The sequence below is a fragment of the Geotrypetes seraphini genome, chromosome 1, assembly GCF_902459505.1.
Source record: "Geotrypetes seraphini chromosome 1, aGeoSer1.1, whole genome shotgun sequence".
Classification (NCBI taxonomy): Eukaryota; Metazoa; Chordata; class Amphibia; order Gymnophiona; family Dermophiidae; genus Geotrypetes; species Geotrypetes seraphini.
In genome coordinates this window covers 336,729,442-336,751,042 of record NC_047084.1, presented here as the reverse complement: position 1 = coordinate 336,751,042, position 21,601 = coordinate 336,729,442, and the positions used below count along the sequence as shown (strand labels likewise).

General features: G+C 44.3%; 1 protein-coding gene across 4 annotated transcripts in view; it reads right to left on the bottom strand.

Moving 5' to 3' along the window:
• The window catches only part of ABCG2 (ATP binding cassette subfamily G member 2 (Junior blood group)), a 177,329-nt gene extending 160,402 nt beyond the window's left edge, over positions 1 to 16,927 (bottom strand). For 2 of the 4 annotated variants that reach the window (XM_033959405.1, XM_033959440.1), the window contains exon 1: positions 16,619 to 16,755. The gene's annotated coding sequence lies outside the window, so the exon portion shown is untranslated. Of the gene's footprint in view, positions 1 to 7,087; positions 7,112 to 16,618; positions 16,756 to 16,837 lie in introns of those variants that run through there. The other 2 variants (XM_033959388.1, XM_033959396.1) reach the window with 2 other exon arrangements.
• Positions 16,928 to 21,601: the final 4,674 nt, after the last annotated feature.

The following is a 21,601-nucleotide window of genomic DNA, read 5'->3' as shown; positions in this document are numbered from 1 at the left end:
TCACAACAATTCACTCAGTCAGCTCAGAAGAGAAGCAAAAAATGGAAGCCCAAGGAAGTCAGAAGATGAGCTTTCCAGTCTTCTGTACTGGCTGCAATATGTATGACTACCTCCCTTCGGGGATTCGGGCATACATTTACAGTCGATGCATGGAGCTGGATAGCTTGAAACGGCAAGTCCGGCTACTAGAGGAGATAATGATGAACTAAAAACTCCTCACCTTTGAAGATAGAATCCGCGAATAGGAGAAGTTTCTAGTGGAGTTCAGTGCAAACTAAGAGGTCGAGGAGCTAGAAAGATTCATCGAGGAAGCTCACCAGCAACATGTGGAGATCCCAGGGCTGGAGAACTGTACTCGAGCAACCCAGGAAGATGGCCTGGACGAGAGGAGAGAAGACACCCCTACAAATTCAGAAGAGACTGAAGCTGAGATAGGGGACGACCGTACACTAGGAGAAAGAGAAAGAACGCATGAAGACGTCCCCCCACACAAAGAGCCGAAAACAACTTCAAGCGTATCGCAGGAGGAAGAAGATTGGCCCTACACCATGGACTTGGATCTACGACCCCCAAGGAACCCCCGAATAAAGAAGAAGGGGATCATCGTGGGAGATTCCATTATACATCATGTGGACAGCCACACTGCAGCAGGGAGAGAGGATAGAATCTGCCACCTGCCTGCCTGGAGCAAGAATGAAGGATGTGGCCAACAGGATCTCCAGGATCATAGACAGCGCAGGGGGAGAGGACACTGCTGTGCTTATCCACGTGGGAACCAACGATGCGAGAGGACGGAAGTATGACAGGGAAGAGATGAAGGGCCAGCTCCGCTCACTCGGAAGAAAACTGAAGATCAGGGAGGTGAAGGTGGCTTTCTCCGAGATCCTCCCGGTACCAAGAGCGGATGGAAAGAGACAAGGGGAATTGCAAGCGATCAACACCTGGATGAGACGAAGGTGCGAAGAGGAAGGCTTTGACTTCGTGCGCAACTGGATGACATTCTGGGGAAAAAGCAAGTACTACAGAAAGGACGGACTACACCTCAACAAGGAAGGAGCAAGAGTATTGGCAGGCAACATGAAGAAGGCCATCAAGAAGGCTTTAAACTAAAGGACAGGGGAAAGCCGACAGTCGACCACCAGTCGATGGCCCGGGAGTCAGGATGCCCCGAAGAAGGAACTACAGACAACTACTCAGACACAGGAGGGGATGACCACAAAGCAAATAAGGGAGACAACGCAGAAGCAGAAAAGGATACAGTGAAAGAAACAGTAGAAACTGCTAAGCTTAGAAAGTCCCAGAAGGTAACACAAAGGGAACTCAAATGTATGTATACGAATGCTAGAAGTCTGAGAAACAAAATGGGAGAATTAGAGACAATAGCAAGATACGATGACCTGGAAATCATTGGCATAACAGAAACATGGCGGAATGATGAAAACAAATGGGACACAGTACTACAGGGATACAAACTATACAGAAGAGATAGAGTGGGGCAGAAAGGTGGAGGTATTGCCCTATATGTTCAGGAAGGAGTAGAATCTGTTACAGAGGCCACGATGGAAAGGAAAGAGAAGCTGGAGTCCCTCTGGATCAAGATTCCTAGACACAATGGCGCAGATACAAAAATTGGCCTTTACTATCGACCCCCAGGACAAACAGAGGAGACAGACTCAGAAATGATAGAGGAAATTAAACAAGAATGTAAGACAGGTAATGTAATAATCATGGGAGACTTCAATTTCCTGGGGATAGACTGGAACCTGGGTACCTCGAACTGTGACAAGGAGGCCAAGTTCCTGGAAGCGCTAGGAGACTGCTTCCTGGAACAAATGGTGGGAGAGCCGACGAGAGGGAATGCCACCTTGGACTTGGTCCTAAATGGCTTTACGGGACCGACGAAAGAAGTAGAAGTCATGGTCCCGCTGGGGATGAGCGATCACTTTAAACTTCATATCGGGAAAGGGAAACGTACCACGACCTTAAACTTTAAAAATGAAGATACGATAGCATGAGAGCCAAGGTGAAACAACGGCTCAACAAAAAGACAAAAGTTAGACAAAGTTAAAACGGTAGATCAGGCATTGTTCCAACTGAAAAATACTATCACGGAAGCACAAAATCTCTACATTCTGCGGATTTCCAAAAAAAGGACAAATAAAGGCAAGGGAGAACTGGCATCTCTTACTGGAGAGGTGAAGGAAGCCATAAAAGAAAAGAAGGACTCTTACAAAATGGAAACGCACGAAAACAACCGAAGCTTGGAACAAACACAAAGATGATTAGAAGAAATGAGACAAGGTGGTGAGGGATGCCAAAAAGGACTATGAGAAAATAGTGCAAGAGGCCAAAAATTTCAAGCCCTTCTTTAGATACGTAAAAGGGAAAAACCTGCAAAAGAGGCGGTGGGACTGTTGGATGACCAGGGAAGAAAAGGGTACATCAAGGAAGACAAAACAAATCGCAGACAGACTAAATTCCTTCTTTGCGTGTCTTTACAAAGGAGGACACCGCAACATTACCAGAAGCAGTGAAAGTGTTCAAAGGAGTAATAGAGGACTGCCTCACCACAGTAGAAGTGGACTTAGACCAGATATACTACCAGATCGACAAACTTAAAAGTAACAAATCCCCTGGACCGGATGGAATTCACCAAAGAGTCTTAAAAGAACTGAAGGTTGAAATCGGAGAACTATTTCAAAAACTTGCCAAACTGTCAATTAGAACTGGACAGATACCGGACGACTGGAAGATAGCGAATGTCACGCCAATTTCCAAAAAAGGATCAAGAGGAGAACCGGGCAACTACAGACCTCCGAGTCTTACATCTGTCCCTGGAAAGATGGTTGAAGCACTGATTAAAGATAGCATAGTCTGGCACTTGGATACACATGACCTGATGAGAGCCAGTCAACATGGCTTCAGGAAAGGGAAAAAAATACTTGTTACTTATCAAGGGCTAACACACCTTCAATAGTAATTTAGCTTGATACTTTCTTTATAGTTTATAGAGCTCTCAGACACCTGAGCTGTCAAATCATAATTGATTGTTCCAACAGCAACTGCAGGTTAATAGTATCTTTCATTGAGCTCAATTTATATGTGCAAAATTTATGAAAAAGTACAATAGTATGTAAACTTATCTTTTTAAAGTGCCTGTACCCTGGCCGCCATACTTTATTTTTTCGGTTCCAGCGTTTTTGATTGTAGTACGCTGCGGAACCCCGATATTTTCTTTCCGTCAGACTTAGCAGTCTATGTCGGTTCTTTACCCACTTTATTTTTCCCTCAAATAATCTCTGCTCCTGACAAAGTGGCGAAACGGAGCTCTGTCGAGTGGTGATTTATCGAGTGGTGATATTTATAAGTGATCTTAGAGTGGTGATATTCATGAGTGATGAGTGACGTTAGGATAGTTTTGTAATGTAATTTATCATGGCTATTGTGCGTTCTTGAATGCTTATTAACTGAAGTTATTTATTCATTATTTATTACTTGGTGTGTTTGTGTGCTTTGCGTGACTGTGGCACTTTAAAGTCTTATGTATGTTAGCAACAAAAAACCTCCTTTATATTTGGTGCTATAGATTTTTTATAATCCTCCTTTTCCTTATGAACATTTATTGAGGACTTGCATTTGTACTTTATATAAAAAATGGCACATGTTCTGGACGGTTAGTAGGGACTTGCATTTGCACTTTATATTGCCCCTTGTTTTGTCATACTTCATAGAGATATACAGTATATACATTTGTATTTTATGAATTATTAGCAAGCACTGCGCACTTTGTATTTTTTTACTAAGTATTTACCTTTCATCACTTGCACTTTATACGTAGGTACTGTTTTTGTCAACTGCATGGTTTACTATTTTATAGCACAATTTATTTATTCTCTTATCTATTTATTCTTGTATTTATTAGGCAGGTCTTTGTTTATTGGGTGGTTTTTTAGGGAGTGTATGTATGTATTAAGCCTTTATAACCCCTTCTCCTTGGTGCAAAAGTCTATTGTGTTTGTTTTGGGAGTGTGATTTGATTTACACACTTATCAATTTTGTATGGATTATATGATGTATGAGGCTATTCTCATTTAGACTACGGTCTGGTGCTGGTCACCTTTTGAGATATTGCCTGAGCCAGAGGTTTTCGTTGATTCATCAAGGGCTCATACTGATGTCCATCATTTACAAATTTACAGATTAGTTTCACTCCTTTAGACTTTTTTCTCCCAAGGACAAGGTGTGTTAGCTAATTCTTTAGTGTTGTTATATTTTGGATAATATTGGCTATTATCCAATTAGGGTTACATCATTGTGACTAAAATTACGCCAGGTGTACACCTGGCTGGGCCTCCGCGTGTGCGGATCGCCGGACTTGATGGACCGAAGGTCTGATCCGGAGATGGCAGTTCTTATGTTCTTATAAATGAATATTTAAATGCCATACATCTAAAAACGTCTTAAACAAGTAATTAAGCAGTTTTCTAAACTGGAAACAAGATGTAGAATTTGATTTTAAAAAAGCATGAATTTCAGATTCCCAGCTTGCTGCCTGGTAAAAAAGCAATCTACCCTGAAATTTCTTAAACATGCATCCTCAGGCCGGGGGAAATACAAAGAATGCCAGATTTTGTGAAGAACAAAGAGAATTTCTAAATACAAAGTGATCCAGTACATAACCAGGCAGCAAACCGTGAAGTACCTTATAAGATCTGTCACTAAGGGCTCCTTTTACAAAGGCGCGCTAGCGGTTTAACACGTATAATAGTGCGCGCTAAACCGCCGGACGCGCTAGCCGCTACTGCCTCCTTTTAAGCGGGTGGTAGTTTTTGGCCAGTGCAGCGGTTAGCTAAAAGGATCCCTAAATCTTTGGCTATGGAATCTTCCAGGATTGGTATGTTGACATCAAAACAAGCAGCTTTTTTAATGGAAGAACATCCTAATGCTCATAAGAATGTACATTGTCCATTGGGGTATCCTAATGTGTCCACAAGAAATTCTATTTTACAGATTTTTTTTTTTTTTTGAGACGAGAAACAAAGTTCAGTCTTATTTGAAAATCATGGAGCCTTTAGTGAAGCATTGCAAAGAACAAGGCCACAAGTTTTCAGAATTTAAATGTGTGGTTTTGGATGAGATCCCTATAAGTGAACGCAGGGGTGACATTAGAGCTCTGTTAAGGAGGGGAGAGCAGCGCGGGATATTCTGGTTACAAACATTAGTACCGAATGGTTTGAATCTTTCGATTGAATGGAAGGCATTTCTTTAAGCATTATGTCTGTGTTTCTGAATTGCATTAGCTGGGAAGTAATGAATTCAGCTGACATCACTGCTTGGGGTAATGAAAGAGCGGCATCTAATTCACAAACTACCATTTTGAAGCAGCTATGAGATATGCAAGTTCTTTCTAATCTTCCCCTGATCATGCGTTAAATAAAATGGGGTACGCCTGTCAGGAGTTTTCTATGGGAGAAGCTTTGGTTGCTGTGTAAGATGGTGCTCGGTATAGAACGAGAGGACTGTGGTGGAGCATGTTCTAAAAATTGCTGAAAGTACGGGATGCTGTGACAAGGAAAGACCTATTGGAAATTCTTCAGTAACTGGGGATCTTGTGAAGAAAACTGAAAACACTTCTGAGCTAAGTATTTTGGATTACTTGGTGAACTGTTTAGGGGAGGTCTACTTTTGAGCGTGAGTTGGGCGCTAGATAGGCATCACTTAGGCGTGCTTGAGGCATCCGCATATAGATAAACGGGGCTTTAGTTGGGGGTATAGAGGACTCCAATTTGATAATAATAGAAAAAGATGTTTAGTGTTAAAACATTTTTATTGAAACAAATGCCATAGAAAAGATGACAAAACAAAAGAAACAATCAACAATAACACTCCTCCAATATCCCCAACTCCTTCCCCTACAGCACTCCCCATCAACAAAACCCCCAGGAGGGAGTCGGGGCCCACAAAACAATCCAAACCAACTACAAAACAGTGACTTGGGAATCTGGACTCTTACAATCCCCGGGACCCAGAAACTGCACGGGCCCTCCCCCCCCCCATGCCCTTGCAAAGCACACAATACAAAAAAAACCAAAAAAACATTCCCCCCATCCCCTCACCGACATCCACTGCAAAAGAAACAAAAAAATCCCCATATTCCATCCAGAGCTAAAAGCAAACCCAAAAAGCATTAGAAAATCACAACTCATTCTAGAGCAGACTGCGTCCTTTGGGATGTAAAATCTGAAGATAGGGATAGAAAAAGATGTTTAATGATACATTATTCTAGCAAAGCACATTATATATATATATATATATATATATATATATATATATATATTGCATACCTCATTTCTCAAAAGTTAAGAAAAGAAAAAGAGATGTACTACTCACAACGGCTGTGCTTCAAAGAAAGTGGACATGTCTGATGTACAATCTTGACATCAGTGCGACATCATCAATATGCACCTAGATGGCAGAATGCCATAAAAAATAATAGGAATATGTGCTGGGGTTCCTGACCATACTAGGGATTTGAACCCACTACCTTACTGAGCTACATAAGATTTCTTTTAGGCAGGGGTTCCTATGTGAGATGATACTTTAGGAGATCATAGCCATCTCAGGGGAAAAAAATGTTTTCCTCTGCATCCTGGAAATGACAGAGGTACTAGGGGGGTGGGGTGGAGATTTGAACCCATGACCTGTAGAAGATGGAAGAAGTACTTTTAACCACTGAGCCTTAGGAGCTTTTGTTTAGGCAGGGGCTCCTATTATTTTTTAGTGGCATTCTGCCATCTAGGTGCATCTTAATTCTGTCTCACCTCAGCCCTCCGCTGAGCCCTCAGCTCTCCGTTCAGCTGCTAAGGTTGAGGCTGACAGGCAGATCTTATTAACTCCAAGCAAAGTAAATTACAGGCATTTTCATAACAATCAAATCATGCTTTCTCTGGCGTTCATAGATTGATTCGCTCACTGCTGTCTTCCTGTTGCGCATCTCCACAAAATAACTAGCATATATTTGTACAGTGCCTCGTAGCGCTTGCTGTTCATCTTTAGCTAATTACAGGAAAGGGAAAATAGGACTTACTGTAGTAGAATGAGAAGTTAAAAATTTTGCTGATACTCTAGAAATACTTTAAGCACCTGACACTCAGTTCCTCCCGAGACTCTAGCACAGCTCACTGCATTGTGCAAAAACACAAATCAGCTTTTCCCCAGCTCATTAACCAGTTACCCAGACCAACCAAAGGGAATTAAACTGATGCGTTCATTTAAAGGAGCATGCACACGGCAGGAGACATTACCTGACTCCCATCTGCTACAGGAAATGTCAGGGTGAGCAAGAACAATATAATGCCTGTTTTATCATCAGGCTAGATGCAGACTCCGGAACAACAGCTCACACACGAGCACTGCACAGTCTGCCAGGGTCTAGCACAGGGATCTCAAAGTCCCTCCTTCAGGGCTGCAATCCAGTCGGGTTTTCAGGATTTACCCAATGAATATGCATTGAAAGCAGTGCATGCACATAGATCTCATGCTTATTCATTGGGGAAATCCTGAAAACCCGACTGGATTGCGGCCCTCAAGGAGGGACTTTGAGACCCCTGGTCTAGCAGTTACTACAGACAACTGTTATGCAGAAACAAGCAATTCTTTGTCCTTTCAACAATGCTTTTTTTAAAATTTTCCTGTTGGCCCTCATATTTCTATAATTATTTATACAATCCCAAATGCAATGCCCAGGCAACCGTTGGGGCGCATTTTTGGTTATCTCACAACTTAACTTTTGGATCTGGAATGCCCATCCGGTGTATATCCTAACCCCCAGTTCAACTCTCACCCCTTTTGTCTTTCCTTCTTCACCATTTTCTCTCTTCTCTTTACCTTCCCCCCTGTCCGCTCCCTCTTTTCCTTATTGATCTAAAGGTGACCCCCCTCTCCCCCAAAGACCACCTCTCCTGCAAAGTTAGAAGTAAGAGATTCTTCGGTGTTCACCGAGTGTGCTGAGAGTGTCACCGAGTGTGTGAGTGAGAGGAGTTGTTGGACCCTGACCCAGATGGGAGGAGGAGTATAAAAGGGAGGTGAGGAGTAAAAGCAGGGATTTTGGTTTCCTCATCTCCCACTAGAGCCCAAGTACATTACATTACTGATTTCTATTCCGCCTCAACCTTGCAGTTCTGGGCGGATTACAAAAGAGACATCTGAACATTTCCAGGATGATTACAAAGAGACTTCTACGAGAAAAATAGCATTTCCAGAGGAGTTACAAGAAGAATGGTGTAGTATAGTTTAGGGCAGCGATGGCGAACCTATGGCATGCGTGCCAGCTGTGGCACGCGAAGGCCTTGCAGCTGGCACGCGGGAAGGTCCGCAATAGAGAGCTGCACGGGTCGCGGGGATCCCGTGGGGACGCCTCCGAGGGTCGCGGGGTTCCTGCAGGGCTGGATGTACTAAGTCGCGCGGCTTTTCTCCCTACCTGCTCTGCTTGCAGCACAGAGCCGAACGGAAGTCTTCCCGACGTCAGCGCTGACGTCGGTAAACAAAGCCCTCCCTCCCTCCGACGTCTGCGCTGACGTTGGGAAGACTTCAGTTCGGCTCTGTGCTGCAGGCAGGGTAGGTAAGGAGGAGTAGCCTCACGGCTCGAGTGGCTACCAAGGGAGGGGGGTGGTCCGCCCCACCCCGTGTGCAGCACAGCCGGCCAGGTCCCCTTATTTTTGTGGCGCTAACCCGACCGACCGACAACAGCCCTGGTCCGACAAACCTCCCTGCCCTTAACCGCGAATCTAAATTACCTTCTTACAGCAGCTGTAAGAAGGAAATTTAGATTCGCGGTTAAGGGCAGGGAGGTTTGTCAGACCGGGGCTGTTGTCGGTCTGTCGGTCGCGGAAGCGCCACAAAATTAAGGGGACCTGGCCGGCTGTGCTGCACCCGGGGCGGGAGAGAAGGAGGGGGGAGAAGGACGCTGAAAGCACTGGGGAAGACAAAGGGGTGAAGAAGGATGCTGAAAGGCCATGGGGAAGACGGGGTGGGGGGGAAGGACACTGAAAGCATTTGTGGAAGACAGAAGGGGGAGAAGGACGCTGACAGGACATGGGGAAGACGGGGGGGGAGAAGGACACTGAAAGCATTTGTGGAAGACAGAAGGGGGAGAAGGACGCTGACAGGACTTGGGGAAGACGGGGGGTGGAGAAGGATGCTAAAAGGCCATGGGGAAGACGGGGGGGTGGAGAAGGATGCTGAAAGGCCATGGGGAAGACAGAGGGGGGAGAAGGATGCTGACAGGACATGGGGGGGGGGGAGAAGGACGCTGAAAGGAAATGGGGAAGAGAGAGTGGGGAGAAGACGCTGGCAGGGAAGAAGACAGAGATGCCAGACTATGGGGGGAGCGGAGGGAAGAAGATGGGTGCCAGACCAATTTGGAAGGGGGGGAGAAAGGGAGAGGCACAGTAACAGAGCAAATGGAAGACGCAGAAGGAAGAGAGACAGTGGATGGAAGGAACTGAATGAGAACATGAGGAAAGCAGAAACCAGGCAACAAAGGTAGGAAAAGAATTCTATTTCTTTTTTTCTTTGCTTCAGGATAAAGTAGTATATTAGTTGTGTTGATAAAAATTTATAAACAAAAGAGGCTCTGGTAGAAACCCGTTTACAAAGTGTGTATTCTTCCCAATTAATATTTCCAAATTAATAAAGTCTTTTTGCTTATTTGTAAATGGGTTTCTACCAGAGCCTTTAATTCAGTAGCATAATTAAATGAAATAACTATTTCTGAAGTTTATAGGGACGGAGGGGATTCCTCACGGGGACGGAGGACATTCCTCGCGGGGACGGGTGGGGACGGAGGGATTCCTCACGGGGACGGGTGGGATTCCTCACGGGGACGGGTGAGACTTTGGCGGGGACGGGTGGGATTTCTGTCCCCGCGCAAATCTCTAGTCTGCAATTTAGATATGCGGCGCGGCGGGAGGCGAGTGTGCCGGTGTCTGCTTTGCAGCTCACCTGGCAACAGGGCCGGACTGGCCATTGGGAGGACCGGGCATTGTCCCGGTGGGCCGCGGCCCATCCTCCTGTGCTGGCTGCAATCCTGTGAGTGGATGTTTAGCCTGCCTGTCTTCCCCTTAGTATCCTATGAGCCAGGCAGTGTGTGAGGGGGAAGTGGGGGGGAGGAAGAGAAGCTTCACACTGAGTCTGTCACAGGAACTCAGTGAGGCTGTAGTGTGACTCCACATGTGACATCTGTAATCAGGAACAGTTCCTAGTGCTCCCATGCTAGAGAGGTGAGGATATGGGGGGAAGTTAATGTGTCTAATAATGTGCTCCTCTGTAAAAACCTCTTTATCTTCCATGGGGGACATGCTAAATTTGAGGAAATAAAAAAGCTGCTTATGATGATTGCATAGAGAAGTTCAGTAAGCTGAGAGGAGGGCTGGGCTCTCTGTGAACAACCAACACACTAATCCTCTGCGCTGTACCTTATGGAAAACTCAATATAGCAAAAAACAGTAAAGTGTATATGTGGCCCTTCACAGTGCTTTTGTAAACATCATAATAAAATAACAAAGGCTCCAATAATGAAAAATAAAAGTCCTTTTCCCATACACTCAGGTTGCACAAGTCCGGTTTTCACCCGGACAGTATATTTTTTGACCAAAACGGATGTCTACAATTAGTAAAATTCCCCAATCACATATTTTTTTATGGGGACGGATTTGTATACAGCACTTCATTAGATTTTTTTTATTATACAAATTTTATCTTTTTGTAGACTTGAAGCCTTGAACAAAGAAAATGAGTACAGCAAAAAAAGCAAAAACAGATACTGGAAGACCATTCCAAGAGGCTGGACAGAGACATATGGAGTGATTGAACGCAGTGGGAAAGCATTGTGTATTATGTGTAATGAAAGTGTTGTGTTTCGCACATCAAGTGTCAAACATCACTTTGAGACCAACCATAACAGTGTTGCTGAACTTGGTTTAGCTCAAAGAAAAGAGTTCCTTGTAGGAAAATTAAAGAAATGTCACTCCCAGTCTCTTAGTTTTAGCAACTATCTTTCAAAAACTAATCTTACAGTTGCCAGCTTTCAAATTTCACTGTGCATGGCAAAACATGGTAAGCCCCTCTCTGATGGAGATTTTATCAAAAAGACAATTTTGGCTGGGAGTAATTCACTCTTCCATGATTTCCAAAACAAGGATAAAATTGTGCAGCGCATCTCTGAGATGCCGCTAAGCAGAAATACTGCAAAAGATAGGGTTCTGCGAATGGCTGCTGATGTTAGTCAACAGCTTACTTACGACTTACAAAAAGCACCCTTCTACTCCATGTGCTTGGATGAAAGTACAGATATTACTAACCATGCAAGACTAGCGCTCATTTTGCATTATGCTACTGGTGACATCATAGAAACATAGAAAAAGCAGCAGAAAAGGGCTATAGCCCACCAAGTCTGCCCACGTGAGTATCCCATTTTTTCTTAAAATCCGTTACGCTACTGGCCTTTATCACCTGGGGTGGGAGTCTGTTCCAATGATCCACCACTCTTTCGGTGAAGAAGTACTTCCTGGGATCGCCATGAAACTTCCCTCCCCTGATTTTCAGCGGATGCCCTCTGGTGGTTGAGGGTCCCATGAGCCAGAAGATATCATCTTCTGACTCGATGCGTCCCGTGATGTACTTATACGTTTCAATCATATCTCCCCGTTCTCTTCTTTCCTCAAGTGAGTACAGCCGCAACTTCTTTAGTCTTTCTTCATACGTGAGATCCTTGAGCCCCATGACCATCCTGGTGGCCGTTCGCTGAACCGACTCGATCCTCAGCACGTCCTTTCGGTAGTGTGGGCTCCAAAACTGAACACAGTACTCTAAGTGAGGCCTCACCATGGCTCTGTACAACGGCATCATAACCTCAGGTCTCCTGCTGACGAAACCTCTACGGATACACCCCATCATTTGTCTTGCCTTGGAGGAAGCCTTCTCCACTTGATTGGCAACCTTCATATCCTCGCTAATGATCACTCCTAGATCGCGTTCCGCCGTAGTTCTAACCAAGGTCTCACCATTTAGTACATAAGTTCTACGGGGGTTTCTCCTGCCCAAGTGCATTATCTTGCATTTTTTAGCATTGAAGCCTAGCTGCCAAGTTTTTGACCATTGTTCCAGCAGCAGTAGGTCGTGTGTCATATTATCAGGTAATAAGCCTCTGCCTACTATGTTACAAAGTTTGGCATCATCGGCAAACAGTGATACCCTTCCTCTAAGTCCTTTCGTCATATCTCTTATGAATAAATTGAATAGGATCGGACCCAGGTCCGATCCCTGTGGCACTCCACTGATCACGTCCGATGCTTTGGATGGGGTACCGTTTACCACCACCTTCTGAAGTCTACCGCTCAGCCAATCCCCAACCCATGTAGTTAGAATGTCTCCTAATCCCATCGATTTCAGCTTGTTCAGTAATCTTCGATGAGGGACGCTATCAAATGCTTTACTGAAGTCCAAGTATACCACGTCCAGTGACTCTCCGGCGTCCAGTTGTCTGGTAACCCAGTCAAAAAAGCTAATCAGATTAGATTGGCAGGATCTACCCCGGGTGAACCCGTGTTGGTGTGGATCATCTAGGATTGTGTCAATATTCTGTTTGATCAGTGTTTCCATGAGTTGACACACTATAGACGTGAGACTCACTGGTCTGTAGTTTGCTGTCTCTGTCCTGCAGCCCTTTTTGTGGAGTGGGATTACGTTGGCTGTTTTCCAGTCTAATGGGACCCTTCCTGTGCTTAGGGAAAGATTGAAAAGAACAGATAATGGTTCTGCCAGGACTTCCCTTAACTCCCTGAGCATTCTGGGGTGTAGGTTATCTGGTCCCATGGCTTTATTTACTTTGAGTCTTGAAAGTTCGCCGTAGACACTACTGGGCGTAAATTCGAAATCTTGAAACGGGTCTTTCCGGTTATCTCCCGTCTGCAGCTGTGGACCAGCTCCCGGCGCTTCGCGGGTGAAAACTGAACAGAAGTATTGGTTTAGTAATTCTGCCTTCACAGAGTCTGATTCTGCAAAGTTACCGTCCGATTGCTTCAGGCGTACTATCCCATCTTTGTTTCTTTTTCTGTCGCTAATATAGCTGAAGAAAGATTTATCCCCTTTCTTAATTTTCCGTGCTAGCTCATGAGAGAAGAGCTGGTAAAACTGCTGTCTTTGCTTGGGAGAACACAAGGGATAGATATCCACAATGCTGTGATGGAGGCTTTTTCATCACTAGACATAAGTCCAGAAAAAGTAGTTTCAGTTACTAGCGATGGAGCACCTAGCATGGTGGGGACAACATCAGGATTCATTCATTTCTTTGCTAAGGAAGCAAAACATCCACTGATTCAATTTCACTGCATAATACATCAAGAGGCTCTCTGCGCCAAAGAAAGCAGCAAAAAACTTGACGATGTCCTCAAAGATGTAACAAAAATGGTGAACTTCATCATGGCGCGTGCTCTTAATTTTCGACAATTTCAAGCCCTTCTTGATGAGGTTCAGGCACAATATAACACTTTACTGATGTACAATAATGTCCGGTGGCTGAGCAGAGGACGAGTGTTAGAGAGATTTGTGGTCTGCTTGGAAGAAGTTAGGCTATTTATGAACGAAAAGGGGGAAGACTATCCTCAACTCACCAACATGGCCTGGCTTACCAACCTCATGTTCTTTACAGATTTTACTAACCACTTTAATGTACTAAACAAAAAATTACAAGGCATGGGAAAAACAGCAGAAAGCATGTTCAGTGACATCAAAGCTTTTGAGAGAAAATTGCATGTTTTTGAAAAAGACCTTGAGAGTGGACAGCTAAAATATTTTCCCAACCTAAAAATACATTTGGATAATTCTACAACATTTGTGGACACTCATAAAAAACACCAGGAAATCCACAAAGCATATTCCACCATTGTAGCCGAAGCAAAGGAGAATTTTAGTAAAAGATTTTCTCAGTTCCGTAAAATGGAGACAACCCTTTCATTTATAACTTCCCCAGAAAAGTCCACATTTGAAGATCTTGATCTTTCCTGCTTACAGTGGTTGGATATTCAAAATTTGGAAAGGGAGCTACTGGAATTTCAAGAAAGCTCTATCTGGAAAAGTAAATTCAATGACCTGCGTGCGGCTCTTGAACGTATTGAGTGTGAAAGGGTGACAAATGAAATCACTGCTAGCAGTTCTGAAAATGAAATCCTAAAAGCGTGGAATTCTCTGCCAGACAATTTTAAGTCCATGAAAGCACTTGGGATTGCTCTTCTTACTTTGTTTGGGTCATCCTATGCTTGTGAGCAGCTGTTTTCGGCTTTGAATCATATAAAATATGATGCTAGAAACAGATTAACGGATGACATGAGTGCTGCATGTGTTGCTCTGAAATTAACGCACTATGAGCCAAGGATTGACAAGTTATCAGCATGCATGCAACAACAAAAATCACATTAATTTTTTTCAGAGCATGCCCAACGCATATGTTTACATGAAGCAGTGTTTTCAGTTTGCAGTTAAGACACTTTCTAAGTTATTTAAATATTATTTAAAGATGTTATTTAAAAAAGGGACTTTACATGGCCCTGTTGTATTCCAATCTGGAATTTCCAATAAAAATGGTTGGTTTAATTGAAAGCTCTTTTGTTTCCTTTACATCATATTATTAGAAATGTAATGATTTAACTATTTTCTAATTTGATTGTAAATTTTACAAAAAAACATGTATAGACTCTTTGGGAATGCACACCGAGTCTTGACACAGTTAACAGTTTTAAGAAGTTTATCTTTTTTTTTACTCAGGATACATTTGACATGTTATGTGAATAATACATTTAAAATATATTGTGTAACTGAATCAAATTCTTCCTAAATTCATTAAATTGAATGAAATCATTAAAACATTATAAATTGCCAATAAATTGAAATGAAAACCAAAGGATTGTGAATCAAATTGATTCTCTGACAATACAAAGATTCCAACCTTTAAAAATGATGTTACATAGTTCAGGCAACTTTATAAAGAGTTTTTAGATACTAAAATCTTGTTATTAAGGTTTAATTGACGTGCTGGCACTTTGAGGAGATTCTTTGGTTTTGTGCGGCAGTTTGGGCACTCGGGCTCAAAAAGGTTAGCCATCACTGGTTTAGGGAATGGGACACGGCAAGGAGGATTGGGCTATTCCAGTGGATATACAATTCGGGATGGCTGTACAGATAGGATATAGTGCAGTTTCAGTATATATTTCAAGTACTATGGGAGACTCCTGGATATGCTGTCAGCCTGTGGGGTAAGAGTCTGAGTGGGTTTGCTAGCAAAACAGACTGTGGAGTGTTTCAGTTAGCTGGGAAGATAGCATGGTCCTGGGCTGTGGAGAAAGGGCGAGACCTGGAGCAGCTGACCAACAGGAAAATTGGAGACTCTATCCCTGAGGATTGTCACCAAGGGGAGCACAGAAACTGGACAATGTGGAGACCCATTTCTGTGGGCAAAAGTAAGTGTGAGAGACCCCCTACTTATAGCAGAGTCTGCGCGGAGTGATTCAGCTTGGTGGGAAGATAGCGTGGTCCCGGGCTGAGGGAAGAGGGTGAGACCCGGAGCGAATCACCCCGAGTACTGAAGTGTTTTGAGGTCCAGTGCTCACACTAATGACCACTGACAGAACCTAGCGCTCAAGCAACTGTTTGCTCCAACAGGCATCTTGAAATAAATGAGCCTTAAGTTGTCGTTTAAACATCAGTAATATCGGGACAATATGCAAGTCCTCGGGCAGCTGATCGAAGAGCTTGGGGCCCATCACCAACCATAAAGTACCCCTAAAAGAGGGGAGAGCTGTGCCGGAAATGTGCTCTAGTAATGTACCCAGCCCCCTTTCCTGTAAAACAATAAACACACCATGGTGGAAAAAAATGAATGTTATTGAAGAAACCAGTCTTCAGCGATATGTTGCCCTTAAGACAATAAATTGTACATAAAATGCCATTCCAAAAACCTAGCCCCATCTGGCTATTACAGTGATGTGATGAGGTGCATGGTAGGTTTCCATGAGGAAATTACAAGTTGAAGTTGCCTTGTGAGTAAGGGGTTCAGGTATACACCACTAACAGCAGCTTTAAACCCATTTTCAAAACATCCATTTAGAGATACAATTTCCCACAAACTGTCCCTCCCCCCCTTTTTTTTTTAATCCTAGCTGGGGAAGAACAGCTTAATTTCTTGCAATTCTATTAGAGAGGTCTTAGCATAGCTTATTGTCCACTAGTAACTCATGCAACCGAAAGTAAAACAAGCGTCATCAGTGCTCCACAGCTTCCTCTAACTTCACAGGCGCCAAGGACTGCGCATGCGAAAGCAGCAGCAGGACCACTTCCTACACCGGGTTCCCAATCTAGGAGAGCCGCAATAAATACATATCTTTTAACCTTGTGTACAATAGAAGTTGTAGCCAACCCTCCGTACATCTGATCCCCTGCTCGCAAAAAGCAAGCATCCCCCAGGAGAGCAGTACTGAACGGGAAAAAGCTCCCTCCAAAAACTACGGCCGATGCTCTTGAAGAAACAACTGCAGTCTATAGATTCCAGCAAACAAACAGAACATACCTTAGAACAGTAACAATACTGTACTCCCTTGTCATCTCACTGTGACCAAGAGCTGCAGCCGAGGTTCCAGGGGAAGTTTTGGATTTACTAAAGCTCTCTCCAGGGACTCTCACCGCAGGCTGTCACGGACAAAAAAAAAAAAAAGAAAAATATGGAAGAACTTTGTTTCATTTGAAACGCGTCATGTAACCCAAGAAAGCCGTGAAAGATCTAACTCACAGCTCATAGAAGAAGGAAGCACATTGCCTAAACGCAGGCGGCCATGTTTGTTCAAATGGCTATGACCGATATCCATACGCGCGGTACATCTGCCCGCTACATTGTTAACCCTCGCGTTACAAGCTCCGGCTGCTCGAAAAGAGAGGACTAGACGAGCCTGCCAGATTGGAAACACGCAATAACAGGGGTTTTTTATTTTTATTTTTCCAAATGCGGCGTTTAGTTTGTAGACAGAGAAGAGGCCGAACTGTAAGTTTGAGAAGTGGGGGGCAGGGAGTGGGTGGGGCAGGGGCTGGATTGGGGAGCGGGGGCTGAAGTCGGACACCTCTGCTCAGAGTTGCCAAGTCTCGCCTAACTGGGCTGCTTTCCAAAGTTGGTTGCAAGAAATTTTGACTAGTTGCTGGTCTCTAATTGGTGTCGCTATAATTTGGGCTGCATTTAAAAAAAAAAAAATTTAAATTCTCGGCAGTCTGCTTTGCCTGGAAAGCTTCATTTTTCCTAAAACAATTGTGGAAACTCTTAAGTTTATGAAAGGCGATGCACTTCCCTCCTGCTCTGCAGCACCCCTCCCCCCCTCCCAGCACATACATCTCTCATGCATGCATACAGTTGTACCAATGCACCCTACTCCTGCCCTGCTATAAACATGTTTTACCTGACATATTTTGCAGTTACAGATGAATACGATTTGTTGACTTTAATTATAGCTGATTATGGCACTTTTATCTTATTTACTCTAGAAAAATTGGGCTGTTTTGGGTGTTGGGTTTTTTTTTTTTTCAAGATAAACAAGCAGGTTAAAAAAAAAAAGAACAAGAACATAAGCATTGCCTCTGCCGGGTCAGACCATGGGTCCATCATGCCCAGCAGTCTGCTCCTGTGGCAGCCCCCCCCCCCCCCAGGCCCATGACCTGTAAGTGATCTTTTACTTAAAATCTGTTATTCTCTAACTGTATGTACCCTTCAATCCCCTTTTCCTTCAGGAAATCATCTAATCCCATTTTGAAACCCATAATCGTACTCTGCTCTACCACCTCCTCTGGAGGCGCATTCCAGGTGTCCACCATCCTCTGAGTGAAGAACTTCCTAGCATTTGTTCTGAATCTGCCTCCTTTCAATTTTTGTGAATGCCCTCTTGTTTTTTGTTGCCCCCGCTAGTCTGAAGAATCTGTCCCTCTCTACTTTCTCTCTACCCTTCATGATCTTATAAGTTTCTATCATGTCTCCGCTTTTCCAGGGAAAAGAGCCCCAGCTTCTCTCGCCTTTCAGCATATGAAAGGTTTTCCATGCCTATTATCATCCTTGTCGCTCTTCTCTGGACCCTCTCGAGTGTCGCCATATCCTTCTTAAGGTACGGCGACCAGTACTGAACGCAGTACTCCAGATGCGGCGCACCATCACCCGATACAGTGGCAGGATAACCTCCTTCGTTCTGGTAATGATACCTTTTTTGATAATACCCAACATTCTGTTTGCCTTCTTTGAGGCTGCTGCGCATTGTGCCGCCGGCTTCATTGTTTTATCCACCAGAACCCCCAAGTCCTTTTCTAGTTTGCCTTCCCCCCATACCATCCCCCCATCGTGTAGTTATACATCGGGTTTCCTTTTCCTATGTGCAAGACTTTGCATTTCTCTACATTGAAGCTCATCTGCCATTTACTTGCCCAGTCACTCAGTTTATTCAGGTCCTTTTGTCGTTCTTTTTTTTTTTATTATTTAATATTTATTGAATTTTTCAATATAATCAAGCATAAAACTTGTACAGAAAGGAAATTCAGCATGAAATTAATACAATTGAAAAGATATATAAAAGAATATCAAATATAAGCATAAATTTCTACTCAAGTCCTCAATCAGATCCAAGAGGGGCCTTTTGTAGTTCTTTGCATTCCTTTACAGTTCTAACCCTACTGGTAAGTTTTGTGTCGTCCGCAAATTTTATAACTTCGCACTTCGTCCCTGATTCCAGGTCATTTATGAATAAATTGAACAGCAGCGGTCCCAGCATCGACCCCTGCGGGACACCACTCGTGACCCCTTTCCAGCCAGAGTAGTATCCCTTAACTCCTACCCTTTGTTTCCTGTCTGCCAGCCAATTTCTGATCCACCTGTGCACGTCTCCCTCCACCCCGTGGTTCCACAGTTTCCTTAGTAGGCACTCATGGGGTACCTTGTCGAAGGCTTTTTGAAAGTCCAGATATACAATGTCCATGGGGGTCACCTTTGTCCAATTGTTCGCTTATCCCCTCAAAGAAGTGCAGTAGGTTCGTTTGGCATGATCTTCCTTTACAGAAACCATGCTGGCTTGTTCTCATCAGATTATTCCTTTCTATATGCTCATTGATACTGTCCTTGATCAATGATTCAGCCATCTTCCCCGGAACCGAGGTTAAGCTCGGTCTGTAGTTCCCTGGGTCACCTCTTGATCCTTTTTTAAAGATAGGTGTGATATTTGCTATCCTCCAGTCCTCTGGGATTACCCCTGTTTGCAAGGATAGATTGCAGATCTGCTGCAATAACTCCGCTGTTTCGTCTCTGAATTCTTTCAGTACTCTCGAGTGGATTCCATCTGGGCCCGGAGATTTGTCAGTTTTTAATCTATGTGTTTGAGTACGTCTTCGAGGCTTACCTGCATGCATGATAACTTTCCCTCTTGCTCTCCCTTGAAGATTTTTTCCGGTTCCGGCACATTGGATGTGTCCTCTTTTGTGAAGACCGACGAGAAGAACGTGTTTAGTCTTTGTGCCACCTCTTTTTCTTCCTTCACCACTCCCTTCCTGTCTCCCTCATCCAGAGGTCCCACTTCCTCCCTCGCCGGCTGCTTTCCTTTCACATATCGTAAGAATGGCTTGAAATTCTGTGTCTCCCTGGCAAGCCTCTTTTCATACTCTTTTTTTGCTTTTTTGACCACGCGCTGACATTCTTTTTGTTGCTTCCTGTGCTCTTTCTAATTTTCCTCGGTTTTATCCTTTTTCCACTTCCTGAAAAATTTCTTCTTGTCTCCTATCACATTCCTAACTTCATTGGTTATCCATGCCGGGTCTTTTGTTTGATTCTTTTTGCACCCTTTCCTAAATCTGGGTATATACAGGTTTTGCACTTCGATTACCATGTCTTTGAATAGGGACCAGGCTTGTTCCACCGTCTGTGCTTTCCTGGAGCTGTTCCTGAGTTTCTTCCTCACCATTTGTCTCATGGTATCATAGTTCCCTTTCTTGAAGTTAAACGTTGTTGCAATGGTTCTCTTCCCCATTAGCATTCCTATTTCCACCTTGAACTGGATCATGTTGTGATCACTGTTTCCTAATGGTCCCACTACTTCCACTTCCTTGGCAGGTCCTTTCAGCCCATTGAGGATAAAGTCCAGAATAGCTGTATCTAGCAACCCTGCCCCTCTGGATTCTGAAAAGTAGCAGAACTGAGTTACAGACAGTTTCCTAAGAAATTAAGCCTGGTATGCAGTGGTGTACCAACGAGTTGGGGGGGGGGGGTGCAGACCATAAGGGGGCAGTCCACCCCAGGTGCAAACCATAATGGGGTGCTCCCAGGGTTGGCATCATGGTCTGGGAGCTTCACTGCTCTGCTGGTGTCAGGCCTTCCTCTCTGCCAGGTCCTGCTTTTGGGGAAGCAGGAGAAAAGCCCAACACCAGAGCAGCGAGTTAAGGCTGCCTTCAATAAGAGACGCTCTGAACAGGCTTCTTACGGCCCACCGGGGCCTTCCCTCTGCCAGGTCACTGATGATGCAGCAGAGAGAAGCCCTGGTGGAGCAGGCTGAAAAAACTCTCATTGTGGGGGTCGGTTGGGTTTGGAGGTGCTGCATAGGGGGATATGAGGGAAGAATGGAAAGTTGCTTAACGGGGGGGGGGGGGGAGGATATAGAGTGAGGAGCCCAAAGCCCTGATTGGCTCAGACACCTATGAACCATCCTAGGGGAGGGGCTTTAGGCCCCTCCCTGTGGGCATCCCTCCTGCTGTTATCTATGTTTAAGGTATGGGAGAGGTTTGGGAGGCCAGGGGGCATCTGGTGGCAAGATGGAATGGGCAATTTTTTTTTTTTAGGAAGGGGAGGGGTCATTTCAGGGGGTTCTTGCAGAGAGGGGGGTAAGTGCAGTGGGTGTAGGTTCACGGCAGCAGGAGGAAGTGGGCATCCCTACTGCTGATCTTTTATGCCAGGGTGTCATGTGTTGACGGGAGTGACCATCATGAGGGGAGGCTTTCTTTTTTTTTTTTTAATGGGTCAGATATTGTGCATGTGTAACTTATGCACGACATCTTTACCATTTAAAAAAAAAAGAAGAAAAAAGCCCCAACTACGGAATGGCAATGAGGATGCTTTGGGGCTTTCCCTGCCGCTCAGCAGTTTGGGCTTCCCCAAACAGACTCTGCGCATATGTCAAAGTCGCTTTCAGAGTGGCTGGTGGGACAGGATTATGGCAAACCTCCTTGCAAATCATTTGTATGAAAACTTGTTGGAACATCTGATTGCTGTTCCACAATTGGCTAAAAGATCAGCAGCAGCGGCGAAAAGGGCGAATAGAATGCTAGGAATGATTAAGGGGATCACAAACAGATCTGAGAAGGTTATCCTGCCGCTGTATCGGGCCATGGTGTGTTCCCAACTGAAATACTGCATCCAACATTGGTCACCTTACATGAAAAAGGACATAGTACTACTCGAAAGTGTCCAGAGAAGAGCAACACAAATGGTTAAGGGACTGGAGGAGTTGCCATACAAAGAGAGGCTAGAGAAACTGGGCTTCTTCTC